Source organism: Oncorhynchus keta, chromosome 2 (assembly GCF_023373465.1).
Source record: "Oncorhynchus keta strain PuntledgeMale-10-30-2019 chromosome 2, Oket_V2, whole genome shotgun sequence".
Lineage (NCBI taxonomy): Eukaryota > Metazoa > Chordata > Actinopteri > Salmoniformes > Salmonidae > Oncorhynchus > Oncorhynchus keta.
Genome location: NC_068422.1, coordinates 6495379 through 6515855, shown reverse-complemented (window position 1 = coordinate 6515855; position 20477 = coordinate 6495379). Strand labels below are relative to the sequence as shown.

General features: G+C 45.4%; 1 pseudogene; it reads left to right on the top strand.

Annotated features, from left to right (window-relative positions):
* LOC118371018 (unhealthy ribosome biogenesis protein 2 homolog) overlaps window positions 1–20242 on the top strand; it is a 42546-nt pseudogene extending 22304 nt beyond the window's left edge.
* Window positions 20243–20477: the final 235 nt, after the last annotated feature.

Below are 20477 nucleotides of genomic sequence, written 5' to 3'. Positions count from 1 at the left end.
TCTGTTTCTCTGTCTGCGTGCTACGTGTTGCTTGTTCTCTGTTTCTCTGTCTGCATGCTAGGTGCTGCTTGTTTATGTTACTCTATCTACATGCTACGTGTTTCTTGTTCTATGGTTCTCTGTCTGCATGCTACGTGTTGCTTGTATTAAGTTTCTCTGTCTGCATGCTACGTGTCTCTTGTTCTATGTTACTCTGTCTGCATGCTACGTGTTGCTTGTTATATGTTACTCTGTCTGCATGCTACGTGTTGCTTGTTCTGTTATTCTGTCTGTATGCTCCGTGTTGCTTGTTCTATGTTCCTCTGTCTGCATGCTACGTGTTGCTTGTTCTATGTTTCTCTGTCTGCATGCTACGTGTTGCTTATTTTCTCTGTTTCTCTGTCTGCGTGCTACGTGTTGCTTATTTTCTCTGTTTCTCTGTCTGCGTGCTACGTGTTGCTTGTTCTCTGTTTCTCTGTCTGCATGCTAGGTGCTGCTTGTTTATGGTACTCTATCTGCATGCTACGTGTTGCTTGTTCTGTTATTCTGTCTGTATGCTCCGTGTTGCTTGTTCTATGTTATTCTGTCTGCATGCTCCGTGTTGCTTGTTCTATGCTTCTCTGTCTGCATGCTACGTGTTGCATGTTCTATATTTCTCTGTCTGCATGCTACGTGTTTCTTGTCCTTTGTTGCTCTGCATGTGCTCACGGCTCATTGTTTGTGTCAGAGTTTACCAGAATTGGACCCAGAAGCAGACCAGGACAAGGTGACTATAAAGATGGTGAGTATTTATTAATCAATGAGAACGTGGAGGTAGATAGTTCCGGGTGGAGGAGCGGGCAGCGGAGGTGGGTTGATGGGAGTGGATAGGCAGATCCAATGGATAACAACACACTGGTGATGAGCAGACAGGGATGGGGTATGTGTTCTGGGTGGAGGAGAGGGCAGCGGAGGTGGGTTGATGGGAGTGGATAGACAGATCCAATGGATAACAACACACTGGTGACGAGCAGACAGGGATGGGGTATGACAGGGATGGGGTATGACAGGGATGGGGTATGACAGGGATGGGGTATGACAGGGATGGGGTATGACAGGGATGGGGTATGTCAGGGATGGGGTATGTCAGGGATGGGGTATGTCAGGGATGGGGTATGACAGGGATGGGGTATGACAGGGATGGGGTATGACAGGGATGGGGTATGACAGGGATGGGGTATGACAGGGATGGGGTATGACAGGGATGGGGTATGGGTTCCGGGTGAATGGCTGTAGACAAAACAAATGGCGGTAAGTTAAAGGAAAGCAAGACGTACAAAACAATAAAACAAAACAAACTCTATAAACTGGAGGCTGGTTCGTGGGCACAACATACTGTTCATGGCTAACGATCCGGCAGGGAATGGATGTCAGGTCAGAGCTTTTGAAGGGGAGAGGTGATGATCAGGACAGGTGTGCAGATTACTGATGGGATACAGGTGCGGGTGAACATCGATCTCCCAACAAGCTAATTTGCCCGGCAACCAGACAGGGTGCATTCCAGGACACAGGAAACACACTCCAGGACAGAAACACAGGCAAACACAGACTCAGGAAGCGGGATTCGTGACAGTACCCCCTCCTCTGACGAACGCCACCGGGCGGACTACCTGGAGCGCCAGGGTGGAGGCGGTAGAAGTCACGAAGCAGGTCGTCATCAAGGATCTGACGCCGAGGAATCCAACTCCTCTCCTCTGGACCATATCCTTCCCAATCCACAAGATATTGGAAACCTCGGCCCCGCCGTCTGGAATCCATTATGCGGTGCACCGTGTAGGCAGGACCACCTCCGATCATCCGAGGAGGAGGAGGACGAGGAGGCAACAGAGGACTGAGGAGAACCGGCTTGAGGCAGGAGACATGAAAGGTGGGGTGTACTCGAAGCGTTGCCGGCAATTTGAGTCGGACCACAACAGGGTTAATGATTCTCTCCACCACAAACGGACCAATGAACTTTGGTGACAGTTTCCTCGACTCAGTCCGTAGAGGAAGATCCCGTGTAGCCAACCAAACCTTATCTCCGATGGTATAAGCGGGAGCAGGAATACGGCGACGATTCGCCTGGATCTGATACCGGACAGAAACTCTAAGGAGGACCCGATGCCAGGTCCGGTGGCAACGACGAATGTGGGCCTGGACAGAAGGAACCGAAAGATCCCTCTCCTGAGAAGGAAACAAGGGAGGTTGGTATCCGTACAGGCATTGGAAGGGGGACATCCCAGTGGCAGATGAAGGAAGGGTATTATGGGCATACTCGACCCAGGGTAATTGAGATGACCAAGAGGTGGGATCAGAGGAGACAAGACAACGCAGCGTGGACTCCATCTTCTGGTTGGCTCTCTCCGCCTGACCATAAGATTGTGGGTGAAATCCAGAAGTGAGACTGACTGTAGCTCCAATGGCCAAACAGAAGGATCTCCAGACAGCAGAGGTAAACTGAGGACCACGGTCAGAAACAATGTCACTGGGCAAAATGAGCAAACTTGCTGAATCTGTCCACAATGGTCAGAATGACCGTGTTCCCAACAGAAGGGGGCAATCCCGTGACAAAATCCAGGGCCAGATGCGACCAAGGTCACCGAGGAATAGGTAGGGGGTGAAGAAGCCCAGAGCTGGGCCGATTGGTACTTTTGTTCTGAGCACAAACAGGACATGCGGCAACAAACCTCTGGGTATCTTCTCCCATGGCAGGCCACCAAAATTGCGTGCGGATTACTGATGGGATACAGGTGCGGGTGAACATCGATCTCCCAACAAGCTAATTCGCCCGGCAACCAGACAGGGTGCGTTCCAGGACACCAGAAACACACTCCAGGACAGAAACACAGGCAAACACAGACTCAGGAAATGGGATTCGTGACAGTTTGTCTGTATTGTTATTGTAATTGTTTTTAATAACCTGCCCAGGAACTGGGGTTGGAAATTAGCCGCCTGGCTAAAACCAGCACTTTTACTGAAACGTTGATTAATGTGCACTGTCCCTGGAAAAATACAAATAAACTCAGTCGTGCTGCCACCAGGCTAACCAGTCCTGTTAGTAAGGGCAGGAGTATTGCAGGATAAAGGAGAATATGATAGGTGTGTTTTATCATGTTATATTATGCTATTTCACACATGAAACTGGGCCTATTTCACACATGAAACTGGGCCTATTTCACACATGAAACTGGGCCTATTTCACACATGAAACTGGGCCTATTTCACACATGAAACTGGGCCTATTTCACACATGAAACTGGGCCTATTTTAAATCAGCAGAGCTCATCCAGTGGAAAGAGAGAAAGGAAAAAGTATGGTTTCGCCTTTAGTAATGTTATATGTCTGTAGCTGGTTGTATGCCTTGCTGGTCCCCGAGGACTGGATCAAAAGCAATGTGAGGGAAATCTAACATTCCCACTGAGGATGACAGAACTGTCGTAGGAGACATGAAAAGCACAGTGAACAGCGGGAGTCCAGTACAAGCTTGTGGATGGACACCTTTTAAAGTCCTGCACTGCTGCAAGCATCCCTGATGAGTTGAATCAGTGTTGAGGAGCTGTATTCAGCTTTGTGATCAACATATTCAGAGATACATTATGTTTTCCTGTTTCTAAAAGGAGCAACATAATCTCAACATCAAAGCCTTCCTGACGTTGTTGACGAAAAGGAAATAATGACATATTCAATTATGCAACAGTAATTGTCTTCAGATGGGGTTTATTTTTAGAAATCATATATAACACGTTGTAAGTGTTCGTCTTCCTCAGCCAAAGGAGGCCAACTCTGTACACATCTAGGCAGACCTCCACTGTTCCAGGCACAGGAGGAAGGGTCAACAAGAGGAGATGGAGAGGACCAGCTTGTTGATTTGAACTAGCATATAAGGCTCAGTGCATCATGTCCTGGCTGGCCCTGTGTTTAACAACACCTCTCACCCTGACAACAGTGGCCATATTTCTCCTCTGTTTGTTTTCAGCAAGTGAGCTGTGCTTTACTGTACATCTAATCAGTCAAGAGAGGAAAGCAGGGATGGAGAAATTGTTCCAGCCTGGCCTTTGTGTTCTCTAATGGGCTATACTGTTTGTTTTATGCAGACTGTGAGCATAAACATTAGTTTATACACAATTAGAATGATTAAATAGCTTTTGTTGTTTTATTCTGCTCTTAGCTATCATGATTAATGTCTCAGCTTATACAAAACCCTGTTGTTATTGTTCTGCTCTGTCACAATGCAATGAAAATATATTCATTCTCAGCCGCACCCTGGAGATTTGATTCAAATGCTGTGCTGTCATCAGTTATATCCAGCCCATGTCTGTGTCAGGAGCACAGTGCACTCTGAACACCCACTGTGCTGCATCAGTTATATCCAGCCCACGTCTGTGTCAGGAGCACAGTACACTCTGAACACCCACTGTGCTGCATCAGTTATATCCAGCTCACGTCTGTGTCAGGAGCACAGTGCACTCTGAACACCCACTGTGCTGCATCAGTTATATCCAGCCCACGTCTGTGTCAGGAGCACAGTGCACTCTGAACACCCACTGTGCTGCATCAGTTATATCCAGCCCACGTCTGTGTCAGGAGCACAGTACACTCTGAACACCCACTGTGCTGTCATCAGTTATATCCAGCCCACGTCTGTGTCAGGAGCACAGTGCACTCTGAACACCCACTGTGCTGCATCAGTTATATCCAGCCCACGTCTGTGTCAGGAGCACAGTACACTCTGAACACCCACTGTGCTGCATCAGTTATATCCAGCCCACGTCTGTGTCAGGAGCACAGTGCACTCTGAACACCCACTGTGCTGCATCAGTTATATCCAGCCCACGTCTGTGTCAGGAGCACAGTACACTCTGAACACCCACTGTGCTGCATCAGTTATATCCAGCCCATGTCTGTGTCAGGAGCACAGTGCACTCTGAACACCCACTGTGCTGCATCAGTTATATCCAGCCCACGTCTGTGTCAGGAGCACAGTGCACTCTGAACACCCACTGTGCTGCATCAGTTATATCCAGCCCACGTCTGTGTCAGGAGCACAGTGCACTCTGAACACCCACTGTGCTGCATCACTCAAAAGTCCCCATTTTGTAGAAGTTGTCCCACTTCTAAAGTTCTGTCTGAAATAAAGGTTTAACCGTCAGTGTTTGGCGTGGTCTAGATTTCTAAAAGCTCTCCTCTTCTATTCCCCAGCCCCTGAGACCGATGCAGTGGTGCTTTTGAAGTGTACTCGCCTGGTGGAACGCATGTACTCCCACAACGCTACCACAGCCGAGGGCTTCACTATCCTCTCCTCCTTCATGGCAGCACAGTACGTCAGTGAGTTACAGAAGATCTTTGGTTTTCTCTCATCATCAAGGACAATGTTGATTAGTAGAGCTGGGCAATATGAACAAAAATCCATTAAATTGACTGAATTATCACGGTAACGATCAATTGAACGTTAAGTTTGTAACATTTTCTACAGATGTTTTTAAAAATATTACCCTTAAATCCACAACGACTACTTTGAATGCTGTAGCTATCAATTGTTCCAATCACCCATATTACAAAACTTAATTTATTTCAAATTTCAGATTTCTCTTGTAGGACCCTAAAGGTTATTTGTTATAGTGAATGATATCAGCAGAATATCCACGATGAGTTGTCGGTTTGTTCAGTGTCGATAAGTTGTCGGTTTGGTCAGTGTCGATGTCGATAAGTTGTGGGTTTGGTCAGTGTCGATGTCGATAAGTTGTCGGTTTGGTCATTGTCGATGTCGATAAGTTGTCAGTTTGGTCAGTGTCGATGTCGATAAGTTGTCGGTTTGGTCATTGTCGATGTCGATAAGTTGTCGGTTTGGTCATTGTCGATGTCGATAAGTTGTCGGTTTGGTCAGTGTCGATGTTGATAAGTTGTCGGTTTGGTCAGTGTCGATGTCGATAAGTTGTCGGTTTGGTCAGTGTCGATGTCGATAAGTTGTCGGTTTGGTCAGTGTCGATGTCGATAAGTTGTCGGTTTGGTCAGTGTCGATGTCGATAAGTTGTCGGTTTGGTCAGTGTCGATGTCGATAAGTTGTCGGTTTGGTCAGTGTCGATGTCGATAAGTTGTCGGTTTGGTCAGTGTCGATGTCGATAAGTTGTCGGTTTGGTCAGTGTCGATGTCGATAAGTTGTCGGTTTGGTCAGTGTCGATGTCGATAAGTTGTCGGTTTGGTCAGTGTCGATGTCGATAAGTTGTCGGTTTGGTCATTGTCGATGTCGATAAGTTGTCGGTTTGGTCATTGTCGATGTCGATAAGTTGTCGGTTTGGTCAGTGTCGATGTCCATAAGTTGTCGGTTTGGTCAGTGTCGATGTCAATAAGTTGTCGGTTTGGTCAGTGTCGATGTCGATAAGTTGTCGGTTTGGTCAGTGTCGATGTCGATAAGTTGTCGGTTTGGTCAGTGTCGATGTCGATAAGTTGTCGGTTTGGTCAGTGTCGATGTCGATAAGTTGTCGGTTTGGTCAGTGTCGATGTCGATAAGTTGTCGGTTTGGTCATTGTCGATAAGTTGTCGGTTTGGTCAGTGTCGATGTCGATAAGTTGTCGGTTTGGTCAGTGTCGATGTCGATAAGTTGTCGGTTTGGTCAGTGTCGATGTCGATAAGTTGTCGGTTTGGTCAGTGTCGATGTCGATAAGTTGTCGGTTTGGTCAGTGTCGATAAGTTGTCGGTTTGGTCAGTGTCGATGTTGATAAGTTGTCGGTTTGGTCATTGTCGATGTCGATAAGTTGTCGGTTTGGTCAGTGTCGATGTCGATAAGTTGTCGGTTTGGTCAGTGTCGATGTCGATAAGTTGTCGGTTTGGTCATTGTCGATAAGTTGTCGGTTTGGTCAGTGTCGATAAGTTGTCGGTTTGGTCAGTGTCGATGTCGATAAGTTGTCGGTTTGGTCAGTGTCGATAAGTTGTCGGTTTGGTCAGTGTCGATGTCGATAAGTTGTCGGTTTGGTCAGTGTCGATGTCGATAAGTTGTCGGTTTGGTCAGTGTCGATGTCGATAAGTTGTCGGTTTGGTCAGTGTCGATGTCGATAAGTTGTCGGTTTGGTCAGTGTCGATGTCGATAAGTTGTCGGTTTGGTCAGTGTCGATGTCGATAAGTTGTCGGTTTGGTCAGTGTCGATGTCGATAAGTTGTCGGTTTGGTCAGTGTCGATGTCGATAAGTTGTCGGTTTGGTCAGTGTCGATGTCGATAAGTTGTCGGTTTGGTCAGTGTCGATGTCGATAAGTTGTCGGTTTGGTCAGTGTCGATGTCGATAAGTTGTCGGTTTGGTCAGTGTCGATAAGTTGTCGGTTTGGTCAGTGTCGATGTTGATAAGTTGTCGGTTTGGTCATTGTCGATGTCGATAAGTTGTCGGTTTGGTCAGTGTCGATGTCGATAAGTTGTCGGTTTGGTCAGTGTCGATAAGTTGTCGGTTTGGTCATTGTCGATAAGTTGTCGGTTTGGTCAGTGTCGATAAGTTGTCGGTTTGGTCATTGTCGATAAGTTGTCGGTTTGGTCAGTGTCGATGTTGATAAGTTGTCGGTTTGGTCAGTGTCGATAAGTTGTCGGTTTGGTCAGTGTCGATAAGTTGTCGGTTTGGTCATTGTCGATGTCGATAAGTTGTCGGTTTGGTCAGTGTCGATGTCGATAAGTTGTCGGTTTGGTCAGTGTCGATGTCGATAAGTTGTCGGTTTGGTCAGTGTCGATGTCGATAAGTTGTCGGTTTGGTCAGTGTCGATGTCGATAAGTTGTCGGTTTGGTCAGTGTCGATGTCGATAAGTTGTCGGTTTGGTCAGTGTCGATGTCGATAAGTTGTCGGTTTGGTCAGTGTCGATGTCGATAAGTTGTCGGTTTGGTCAGTGTCGATAAGTTGTCGGTTTGGTCAGTGTCGATGTCGATAAGTTGTCGGTTTGGTCAGTGTCGATGTCGATAAGTTGTCGGTTTGGTCAGTGTCGATGTCGATAAGTTGTCGGTTTGGTCAGTGTCGATGTCGATAAGTTGTCGGTTTGGTCAGTGTCGATGTCGATAAGTTGTCGGTTTGGTCAGTGTCGATGTCGATAAGTTGTCGGTTTGGTCAGTGTCGATGTCGATAAGTTGTCGGTTTGGTCAGTGTCGATGTCAATAAGTTGTCGGTTTGGTCAGTGTCGATGTCGATAAGTTGTCGGTTTGGTCAGTGTCGATGTCGATAAGTTGTCGGTTTGGTCAGTGTCGATGTCGATAAGTTGTCGGTTTGGTCAGTGTCGATGTCGATAAGTTGTCGGTTTGGTCAGTGTCGATGTCGATAAGTTGTCGGTTTGGTCAGTGTCGATGTTGATAAGTTGTCGGTTTGGTCAGTGTCGATGTTGATAAGTTGTCGGTTTGGTCAGTGTCGATGTCGATAAGTTGTCGGTTTGGTCAGTGTCGATGTCGATAAGTTGTCGGTTTGGTCAGTGTCGATAAGTTGTCGGTTTGGTCAGTGTCGATGTCGATAAGTTGTCGGTTCAGTGTCGATGTTGATAAGTTGTCGGTTTGGTCAGTGTCGATGTCGATAAGTTGTCGGTTTGGTCAGTGTCGATGTCGATAAGTTGTCGGTTTGGTCAGTGTCGATGTCGATAAGTTGTCGGTTTGGTCAGTGTCGATGTCGATAAGTTGTCGGTTTGGTCAGTGTCGATGTCGATAAGTTGTCGGTTTGGTCAGTGTCGATGTCGATAAGTTGTTGGTTTGGTCAGTGTCGATGTCGATAAGTTGTCGGTTTGGTCAGTGTCGATAAGTTGTCGGTTTGGTCAGTGTCGATAAGTTGTCGGTTTGGTCAGTGTCGATGTCGATAAGTTGTCGGTTTGGTCAGTGTCGATAAGTTGTCGGTTTGGTCAGTGTCGATAAGTTGTCGGTTTGGTCAGTGTCGATAAGTTGTCGGTTTGGTCAGTGTCGATGTCGATAAGTTGTCGGTTTGGTCAGTGTCGATAAGTTGTCGGTTTGGTCAGTGTCGATGTCGATAAGTTGTCGGTTTGGTCAGTGTCGATGTCGATAAGTTGTCGGTTTGGTCAGTGTCGATGTCGATAAGTTGTCGGTTTGGTCAGTGTCGATGTCGATAAGTTGTCGGTTTGGTCAGTGTCGATGTCGATAAGTTGTCGGTTTGGTCAGTGTCGATGTTGATAAGTTGTCGGTTTGGTCAGTGTCGATGTCGATAAGTTGTCGGTTTGGTCAGTGTCGATGTCGATAAGTTGTCGGTTTGGTCAGTGTCGATGTCGATAAGTTGTCGGTTTGGTCAGTGTCGATAAGTTGTCGGTTTGGTCAGTGTCGATGTCGATAAGTTGTCGGTTTGGTCAGTGTCGATAAGTTGTCGGTTTGGTCAGTGTCGATGTCGATAAGTTGTCGGTTTGGTCAGTGTCGATAAGTTGTCGGTTTGGTCAGCTCTAACGATTAGGCTATTATTATACAGGTTGGAAACAACATGCCATTTCAGATCTTCTCTCATCATCCCAACAAGCCCTTACATCTTTACATTTACATTTACATTTAAGTCATTTAGCAGACGCTCTTATCCAGAGCGACTTACAAATTGGTGCATTCACCTTATGACATCCAGTAGAACAGTCACTTTACAATAGTGCATGTAAATCTTAAGGGGGGTGAGAAGGATTACTTATCCTATCCTAGGTATTCCTTCTGAAGGGAATACACTCTATCTGCAAATTGAATTCAAGGATTTTTATTTGATCCATGGCTGTTTGTATTGTGGTGTTACACTATACATGGGACCATTTAGAGCTACTAAGGCAAGTCCTCTGGACTTCTCCGATTTGAAGGAGAGAGAAGTCAACATTTAATTTCCTCCATAATCTTGTGTCCCGCCCTGCGCCAACTTGTCCTCGAAAGGACTGTACTTACTGTAAAGTCTAGTAGACCGTTTTTCCGTCGATGTGATGCCATTATGTGATGCCATTATGTGATGCCGTCTGAGTATGTCTCAAACACTGTCTCAGTGTTTATTTTCCATGGAACATGCAGTGAGGGAAGTTGCATGAGGATTACCTTGGAATGTAAAAATCCATGGGAAACTCTTTGAGTAAGGATCTAACAAAGGATTGATTAAAGAAATAGTTTAACACTGTCATGGTTCTTTCCAGGTAGACTAAGTGCTTTTGTTGTCCAGTTTCCAGCTGGCAGTACATTGTATTCCTACCAGGCTTTCAAAACTGCCTCGGCTGAGTACACAAACAAAGGTGTAAGGAAAAGGCAAAACACAGATCGGCCATCTCACACCGACATTATGACGGTTACATTCTAATACCCCTTCCCCAGGTTCAAACGCTCAGTCAAATTCAAACCATTTTTTTGGGGCCTGCCTTTCAAAGATAATGTCTACTTTTTTAAAGATATTTGAAGATGTGCATGCTTTCCCCTGAGAGAATAACTTCACTGGACTGCTTGTCGACTTCTATCTGAAACATCCTGGTTGGTACTGCCTCTCCCCAGCCTTCCCTCCACTCCTCTCTCCTCCACACCCTCAAGGTGACTCTGCAACCAGACATCATGAGGCACCTGACAGAGGGAGTCTACAGGATCCTGGACCTCTGTGTTGAGCAGGAGGTAAGGTTTCTGAATAACATCCTCCAGATGGGTCTCAGATGTCTGGTTGCACGGTAGTTACACTCCTTACCATAAAACCCAGTGGCAAGGAGAGGAGAAATATACTGCCTGGGACTCTCCTCTACCTTCCCCCTTTCCAAAAAGATTGTCTTTATTGTAGGCACATTTTTTCTTAACAAAACAACTGCTTAAACATGTAAATTGTATTTTTTATGTCATATTGTGAAAAATAACAAATCATTTGTTGGTCTGCTGAGGATGAGAATAGATGATTGTAATACCAAAAGCAAATTGTGAAAAGTGATTTCTAATGCTTCTAGGTGATTCTGGAAATGGTTTAAACCTGTATATATAGTGGAGGTGAATGTCATTAACATAGCTTTATCACATGCATTCCTTATGAAACCGTGTGCCTGAAACTTTCCCTTGTGATTAGTTGTTGTTATTAACTACCAGACAAGGGAAGCTTAGGAGAAATCTGTATTATACTTTGGGTGAGCTTTCACAGATGAATACAGAAATAGGATAATTTATTTTCACATATATTGAGCAGAATGACATAGATCTGGTTTTCAGTGGAATGTCATTATGGATATTCCACTGTTGTCTAACATGATCATTTTCCAAAAGGGCTAATCAAGCGAATGTAAACCCTCCAGTAGGAGTCAATATAATCATTTTGCAAGGGTTGTTTTCTTTTCTTCTGCTTCAAAATAAATATGTGTACCCTCAAGTGTAAACACGAGACATTTCTTAAGTGTTTGTTGACTGAATGTCTTCAGTCATAACATTTTCAACCCCTTTGTTAAGTCAAGCCTAAATAACTTTAGGAGGAAAAAGGTGCTTAACAGGTCACATAATAATTTGCAATAATAGTGTTTTGACATGATTTTTTAAATGACTACCTCATCTCTGTACCCCACACAAACAATTATCTGTAAGGTCCCTAAGTCGAACAGTAAATTTCAAACACAGATTCAACCACAAACACAAGGGAGGTTTTCCAATGGCTCGCAAAGAAGGGCACTATTGCTTGGCAAAAAAACAAAAAAAGACATTGAATATCCCTTTGAGCATGGTGAAGTTAATTACATTTTGGATGGTGTATCAAGACTCACTACAAAGATACAGGCATCCTTTCTAACTCAGTTGAAGGAGAGGAAGGAAACTGCTCAGGGATTTCACCATGAGGCCAATGGCGACTTTAAAACAGTTACAGAGTTTAATGGCTGTGATAGGAGAACTGAGGATGGATCAACAACATTGTAGTAACTCCACAAAACGAACCTTATTGACAGAGTGAAAAGAAGAAAGCCGTGTACAGAATACAAATATTTCAAAACATTCATCCTGTTTGCAATAAGGCACTGAAGTAGAACTGAAAAAAAATTGGCAAAGAAATTAACTTTATATCCTGACTACAAAGCGGTATGTTGGGGGCAAATCCAACACAACACATCAGTGAGTACCACTCTTCATATTTTCAAGCATGGTGGTGGCTGCATCATGTTATGGGTATGATTGTCATCGGCAAGGACTAGGCAGTTTTTAGTTTAAAAAGAAACAAATAGAGCTAAGCACAGGCAAAATCCTAAAGGAAAACCTGGTTCAGTCTGATTTCCAACAGTCACTGGGGAGATGAATTCACCTTCAACAGGACAATAACCTAAAACACAAGGCCAAATATAGACTTAGGTTGCTTACCAAGACGACATTGAATGTTCCTGAGTGTCCTAGTTACAGTTTTGATATAAATCGGACTGAAAATCAAATCAAAGTTTATTTGTCACGTGCTCCGAATACAACAGGTTACAGTGGAATGCTTACTTACAGGCTCTAACCAATAGTGCCCCCAAAAATTATTAGGTGAACAATAGGTAGGTAAAGTAATAAAACATCAGTAAAAAGACAGGCTATATACAGTAGGGAGGCTATAAAAGTAGTGAGTCTACATACAGACACCGGTTATTCTATATAGGTAGTATGTACATGTAGATATGGTTAAAGTGACTATGCATATATGATGAACAGAGAGTAGCAGTAGCATAAAAGAGGGGTTGGCGGGTGGTGGGACACAATGCATATAGCCCGGTTAACCAATGTGCGGGAGCACTGGTTGGTCGGCCCAATTGAGGCAGTATGTACATGAATAGTTAAAGTGACTATGCATATATGATTAACATAAAGTAGCAGCAGCATAAAAAAGAGGGGTTGGGATGGGACACACTGCAAGTAGTCCAGGTAGCCATTTGATTACCTGTTCAGGAGTCTTATGGCTTGGGGGTAAAAACTGTTGAGAAGCCTTTTTGTCCTAGACTTGGCACTCCTGTACAGCTTGCCATGCGGTAGTAGAGAGAACAGTCTATGACTGGGGTGGCTGGAGTCTTTGACAATTTTTAGGGCCTTCCTCTGACACCGCCTGGTGTAGAGGTCCTGAATGGCAGGCAGCTTAGCCCCAGTGATGTACTGGGCCGTACGCACTACCCTCTGTAGTGCCTTGCGGTCAGAGGTCGAGCACTTGCCGTACCAGGTAGTGATGCAACCAGTGATTCTCTCGATGTTTTGAGGTTCTCAGGACCCATGTCAAATCTATGGCAAGACTTGAAAATGTCTCTCGAGCAATGATCAACAACCAACTTGACAGAGCTTGAATAATTTCAAAAGAAATGTGTGCAAATATTGTACAATCCAGGTGTGCGCAGCTGTTAGAGACTTACCCAGAAAGACTCCCAGCAGTAATCGCTGCCAAAGGTGATTCTAACATGTATTGACTCAGGGGTGTGAATACTTAAGTAAATGAGATTTCTGTATTTCACTTTCAGCACATTTGCAAACATTTTTAAAAATATGTTTTCAATTTGTCATGATGGGATATTGTGTGTAGATGGGTGAGAAACACATCTATTTAATACATTTTAAGTTCAAAATGTGGAATAAGTCAAGGGATGTGAATACTTTCTGAGGGCTCTGTATATCCCCTTGAGAGGTTGAGCACCCATGTTTAAATAAACACATATTTACCTTATAAAGTCATTACCTGAAAGTTCATATTTTTTGTCTTAGACTATGTTTATTCAAAAGTTAGATTTCTGTCAGGATCGACAATTTACAATGTCTGAATCTACCAACTCGCCTGGCAAGGTTTCCTATAATATTCGCAGAAGCTCTTTTATTTAATTAAACTGATAATTTAATTAGAGTGATGGCCACTGCAGTCAGTGCCAGAAGGCAGATGATGGCTGATTAAAGAGCTGACACAATACTTGCTGGCCAGTGATGTCCAGGTGAAGTGGAAAGACTTCTGCTTGAAATAATAAAGCAGGGCATTTCTGGCTCCCTCACACATTCCCTCCTGACTTTGCTAAAATGAGCGTTCTGCTGGCTGCTTTCGCATTCTCTGTTCTTCTAAAGTCATAAGCCCGATGTTGCCTCACAACAGAAAGAAATTAGAACATGAACTGTCTGCTGGCTCTCAACAGGGTTGCTGGGTGTCAGCAGGGTTTATTGGGTGTCAACAGGGTTGCTGGGTGTCAGCAGGGTTTATTGGGTGTCAACAGGGTTGCTGGGTGTCAGCAGGGTTTATTGGGTGTCAACACGGTTGCTGGGTGAGAACAGGGTTTATTGGGTGTCAACACGGTTGCTGGGTGAGAGCAGGGTTTATTGGCTGTCAACACGGTTGCTGGGTGTCAGCAGGGTTGATTGGGTGTCAGCAGGTTTTATTGGGTGTCAACACGGGTGCTGGGTGTCAGCAGGGTTGATTGGGTGTCAGCAGGTTTTATTGGCTGTCAACACGGTTGCTGGGTGTCAGCAGGGTTGATTGGGTGTCAGCAGGTTTTATTGGGTGTCAACACGGTTGCTGGGTGTCAGCAGGGTTGATTGGGTGTCAGCAGGTTTTATTGGGTGTCAACACGGTTGCTGGGTGTCAGCAGGGTTGATTGGGTGTCAGCAGGTTTTATTGGCTGTCAACACGGTTGCTGGGTGTCAGCAGGGTTGATTGGGTGTCAGCAGGTTTTATTGGGTGTCAACCGGGTTTATTGGGTGTCAGCAGGGTTTATTGTGTGTCAGCAGGGTTTATTGTGTGTCAGCAGGGTTTATTGTTTGTCAGCAGGGTTTATTGGGTGTCAGCAGGGTTTATTGGGTGTCAGCAGGGTTTATTGGGTGTCAGCAGGGTTTATTGGGTGTCAGCAGGGTTTATTGGGTGTCAACAGGGTTTATTGTGTGTCAGCAGGGTTTATTGGGTGTCAACAGGGTTTATTGTGTGTCAGCAGGGTTTATTGTGTGTCAGCAGAGTTTATTGGGTGTCAGCAGGGTTTATTGGGTGTCAGCAGGGTTTATTGTGTGTCAGCAGGGTTTATTGGGTGTCAGCAGGGTTTATTGTGTGTCAGCAGGGTTTATTGGGTGTCAACACAGTTGCTGGGTGTCAGCAGGGTTTCTTGGGTGTCAGTAGGGTTTATTGTGTGTCAGCAGGGTTTATTGGGTGTCAGCAGGGTTTATTGTGTGTCAGCAGGGTTTATTGGGTGTCAGCAGGGTTTATTGGGTGTCAGCAGGGTTTATTGGGTGTCAGCAGGGTTTATTGGGTGTCAACAGGGTTTATTGTGTGTCAGCAGGGTTTATTGTGTGTCAGCAGGGTTTATTGAGTGTCAGCAGGGTTTATTGGGTGTCAGCAGGGTTTATTGGGTGTCAACAGGGTTTATTGTGTGTCAGCAGGGTTTATTGTGTGTCAGCAGGGTTTATTGGGTGTCAGCAGGGTTTATTGGGTGTCAACAGGGTTTATTGTGTGTCAGCAGGGTTTATTGGGTGTCAGCAGGGTTTATTGGGTGTCAGCAGGGTTTATTGGGTGTCAACAGGGTTTATTCTGTGTCAGCAGGGTTTATTGGGTGTCAGCAGGGTTTATTGGGTGTCAGCAGGGTTTATTGGGTGTCAACAGGGTTTATTGTGTGTCAGCAGGGTTTATTGGGTGTCAACAGGGTTTATTGTGTGTCAGCAGGGTTTATTGTGTGTCAGCAGGGTTTATTGGGTGTCAGCAGGGTTTATTGGGTGTCAGCAGGGTTTATTGGGTGTCAACAGGGTTTATTGTGTGTCAGCAGGGTTTATTGGGTGTCAACAGGGTTTATTGTGTGTCAGCAGGGTTTATTGGGTGTCAGCAGGGTTTATTGGGTCTCAACAGAGTTTATTGTGTGTCAGCAGGGTTTATTGGGTGTCAACAGGGTTTATTGTGTGTCAGCAGGGTTTATTGTGTGTCAGCAGGTTTTATTGTGTGTCAGCAGGGTTTATTGTGTGTCAGCAGGGTTTATTGGGTGTCAACAGGGTTTCTTGGGTGTCAGCAGGGTTTATTGTGTGTCAGCAGGGTTTATTGTGTGTCAGCAGGGTTTATTGTGTGTCAGTAGGGTTTATTGTGTGTCAGCAGGGTTTATTGGGTGTCAGCAGGGTTTATTGTGTGTCAGCAGGGTTTATTGGGTGTCAACACAGTTGCTGGGTGTCAGCAAGGTTTATTGGGTGTCAGCAGGGTTTATTGGGTGTCAGCAAGGGTTTATTGGGTGTCAGCAGGGTTTATTGGGCGTCAACACGGTTACTGGGCGTCATCAGGGTTTCTTGGGTGTCAGTAGGGTTTATTGGGTGTCAGCAGGGTTTATTGGATGTCAGCAGGTTTTATTGGGTGTCAGCAGGTTTTATTGGATGTCAGCAGGTTTTATTGGGTGTCAGCAGGGTTTATTGGGTGTCAGCAGGTTTTATTGGGTGTCAGCAGGGTTTATTGGATGTCAGCAGGTTTTATTGGGTGTCAGCAGGGTTTATTGGGTGTCAGCAGGTTTTATTGGGTGTCAGCAGGGTTTATTGGATGTCAGCAGGTTTTATTGGGTGTCAGCAGGTTTTATTGGATGTCAGCAGGGTTTATTGGGTGTCAGCAGGGTTTATTGGATGTCAGCAGGTTTTATTGGATGTCAGCAGGGTTTATTGGATGTCAGCAGGTTTTATTGGGTGTCAGCAGGGTTTATTGGATGTCAGCAGGTTTTATTGGGTGTCAGCAGGGTTTATTGGGTGTCAGCAGGGTTTATTGGGTGTCAGCAGGGTTTATTGGGCGTCAACACGGTTACTGGGCGTCATCAGGGTTTCTTGGGTGTCAGTAGGGTTTATTGGGTGTCAGCAGGGTTTATTGGGTGTCAGCAGGGTTTATTGGGTGTCAACAGGGTTTATTGGGTGTCAGCAGGGTTTATTGGATGTCAGCAGGTTTTATTGGGTGTCAACAGGGTTTATTGGATGTCAGCAGGTTTTATTGGGTGTCAGCAGGGTTTATTGGATGTCAGCAGGTTTTATTGGGTGTCAGCAGGGTTTATTGGATGTCAGCAGGTTTTATTGGGTGTCAACAGGGTTTATTGGATGTCAGCAGGTTTTATTGGGTGTCAACAGGGTTTATTGGATGTCAGCAGGTTTTATTGGGTGTCAACAGGGTTTATTGGATGTCAGCAGGGTTTATTGGATGTCAGCAGGTTTTATTGGGTGTCAACAGGGTTTATTGGATGTCAGCAGGTTTTATTGTGTGTCAACAGGGTTTATTGTGTGTCAGCAGGGTTTATTGGGTGTCAACAGGGTTTATTGGATGTCAGCAGGTTTTATTGGGTGTCAGCAGGTTTTATTGGGTGTCAGCAGGGTTTATTGGATGTCAGCAGGGTTTATTGGATGTCAGCAGGTTTTATTGGGTGTCAACACGGTTGCTGGGTGTCAGCAGGGTTTATTGGGTGTCAGCAGGGTTTATTGGATGTCAGCAGGTTTTATTGGGTGTCAGCAGGGTTTATTGGATGTCAGCAGGTTTTATTGGGTGTCAGCAGGGTTTATTGGATGTCAGCAGGTTTTATTGGGTGTCAGCAGGGTTTATTGGATGTCATCAGGGTTTATTGGGCGTCAACACGGTTACTGGGCGTCATCAGGGTTTCTTGGGTGTCAGTAGGGTTTATTGGGTGTCAGCAGGGTTTATTGGATGTCAGCAGGTTTTATTGGGTGTCAGCAGGTTTTATTGGATGTCAGCAGGTTTTATTGGGTGTCAGCAGGGTTTATTGGGTGTCAGCAGGTTTTATTGGGTGTCAGCAGGGTTTATTGGATGTCAGCAGGTTTTATTGGGTGTCAGCAGGGTTTATTGGGTGTCAGCAGGTTTTATTGGGTGTCAGCAGGGTTTATTGGATGTCAGCAGGTTTTATTGGGTGTCAGCAGGTTTTATTGGATGTCAGCAGGGTTTATTGGGTGTCAGCAGGGTTTATTGGATGTCAGCAGGTTTTATTGGATGTCAGCAGGGTTTATTGGATGTCAGCAGGTTTTATTGGGTGTCAGCAGGGTTTATTGGATGTCAGCAGGTTTTATTGGGTGTCAGCAGGGTTTATTGGGTGTCAGCAGGGTTTATTGGGTGTCAGCAGGGTTTATTGGGCGTCAACACGGTTACTGGGCGTCATCAGGGTTTCTTGGGTGTCAGTAGGGTTTATTGGGTGTCAGCAGGGTTTATTGGGTGTCAGCAGGGTTTATTGGGTGTCAACAGGGTTTATTGGGTGTCAGCAGGGTTTATTGGATGTCAGCAGGTTTTATTGGGTGTCAACAGGGTTTATTGGATGTCAGCAGGTTTTATTGGGTGTCAGCAGGGTTTATTGGATGTCAGCAGGTTTTATTGGGTGTCAGCAGGGTTTATTGGATGTCAGCAGGTTTTATTGGGTGTCAACAGGGTTTATTGGATGTCAGCAGGTTTTATTGGGTGTCAACAGGGTTTATTGGATGTCAGCAGGTTTTATTGGGTGTCAACAGGGTTTATTGGATGTCAGCAGGGTTTATTGGATGTCAGCAGGTTTTATTGGGTGTCAACAGGGTTTATTGGATGTCAGCAGGTTTTATTGTGTGTCAGCAGGGTTTATTGTGTGTCAGCAGGGTTTATTGGGTGTCAACAGGGTTTATTGGATGTCAGCAGGTTTTATTGGGTGTCAGCAGGTTTTATTGGGTGTCAGCAGGGTTTATTGGATGTCAGCAGGGTTTATTGGATGTCAGCAGGTTTTATTGGGTGTCAGCAGGGTTTATTGGGTGTCAGCAGGGTTTATTGGATGTCAGCAGGTTTTATTGGGTGTCAGCAGGGTTTATTGGATGTCAGCAGGTTTTATTGGGTGTCAGCAGGGTTTATTGGATGTCAGCAGGTTTTATTGGGTGTCAGCAGGGTTTATTGGATGTCATCAGGGTTTATTGGGTGTCAGCAGGTTTTATTGGGTGTCAGCAGGGTTTATTGGATGTCAGCAGGTTTTATTGGGTGTCAGCAGGGTTTATTGGATGTCAGCAGGTTTTATTGGGTGTCATCAGGGTTTATTGGATGTCAGCAGGTTTTATTGGGTGTCAGCAGGTTTTATTGGATGTCAGCAGGTTTTATTGGGTGTCAGCAGGGTTTATTGGATGTCAGCAGGTTTTATTGGATGTCAGCAGGTTTTATTGGGTGTCAACAGGGTTTATTTTGTGTTAACAGGTGCCAGTTATGGGCCCAATTGTGTGAGTGAATACCCCTTATTTATTAATAGGTAGGTGCTTATATTGTACAAATGTGTATTAATAATTTAAAAAGTATGTTTTATTGTCACATACTCCTGATAGGTGTAGTGAAATGTGTTTAACAGGGCCAGCCATAGTAGTACGGTGTCCCCTACACACGTGTGAATTGGCAGTTTTTTTTGCATATCCCAAATCTCCCTTAGACACTCTCGGAGAGAGGGGTCACAGCCAGGGTCTTCCATTATCAATGCAACCCTCTGATCTCACTGGTAAGCCATTATCAAAGGTGACTCTCTGATCTGACCCCCTGATCTCACTGGTAAGCCATTATCAACGGTGACCCTCTGATCTGACCCTCTGATCTCACTGGTAAGCCATTATCAACGGTGACACTCTGATCTCACTGGTAAGCCATTATCAACGGTGACACTCTGATCTCACTGGTAAGCCATTATCAACGGCGACCCTCTGATCTGACCCTCTGATCTCACTGGTAAGCCATTATCAACGGTGACACTCTGATCTCACTGGTAAGCCATTATCAACGGCGACCCTCTGATCTCACTGGCAAGCCATTATCAACGGTGACCCTCTGATCTGACCCTCTGATCTCACTGGTAAGCCATTATCAACGGTGACACTCTGATCTCACTGGTAAGCCATTATCAACGGTGACCCTCTGATCTGACCCTCTGATCTCACTGGTAAGCCATTATCAACGGCGACCCTCTGATCTCACTGGTAAGCCATTATCAACGGTGAACCTCTGATCTGACCCTCTGATCTCACTGGTAAGCCATTATCAACGGTGACCCTCTGATCTGACCCTCTGATCTCACTGGTAAGCCATTATCAACGGTGAACCTCTGATCTGACCCTCTGATCTCACTGGTAAGCCATTATCAACGGTGACCCTCTGATCTGACCCTCTGATCTCACTGGTAAGCCATTATCAACGGCGATCCTCTGATCTCACTGGTAAGCCATTATCAACGGTGAACCTCTGATCTGACCCTCTGATCTCACTGGTAAGCCATTATCAGCCAGTCTCCTTAGTGACCCTCCATAGTGATCTGACCCTCTGATCTCACAGTCAACGGTGAACCTCTGATCTGACCCTCTGATCTCAGGCTCCTTAGTGAAGCAGGCGTTATACAGCCCAGGCTCCTGACCCTCTGAGTAAGCCATTTATACAGCCAGGCTCCATAGTGCAGCAGGTGTTATACAGCCAGTCTCCTTAGTGAAGCAGGCGTTATACAGCCAGGCTCCATAGTGAAGCAGGTGTTATACAGTCAGGCTCCTTAGTGAAGCAGGCGTTATACAGCCAGGCTCCATAGTGAAGCAGGCGTTATACAGCCAGGCTCCATAGTGAAGCAGGTGTTATACAGTCAGGCTCGTGAGGCATA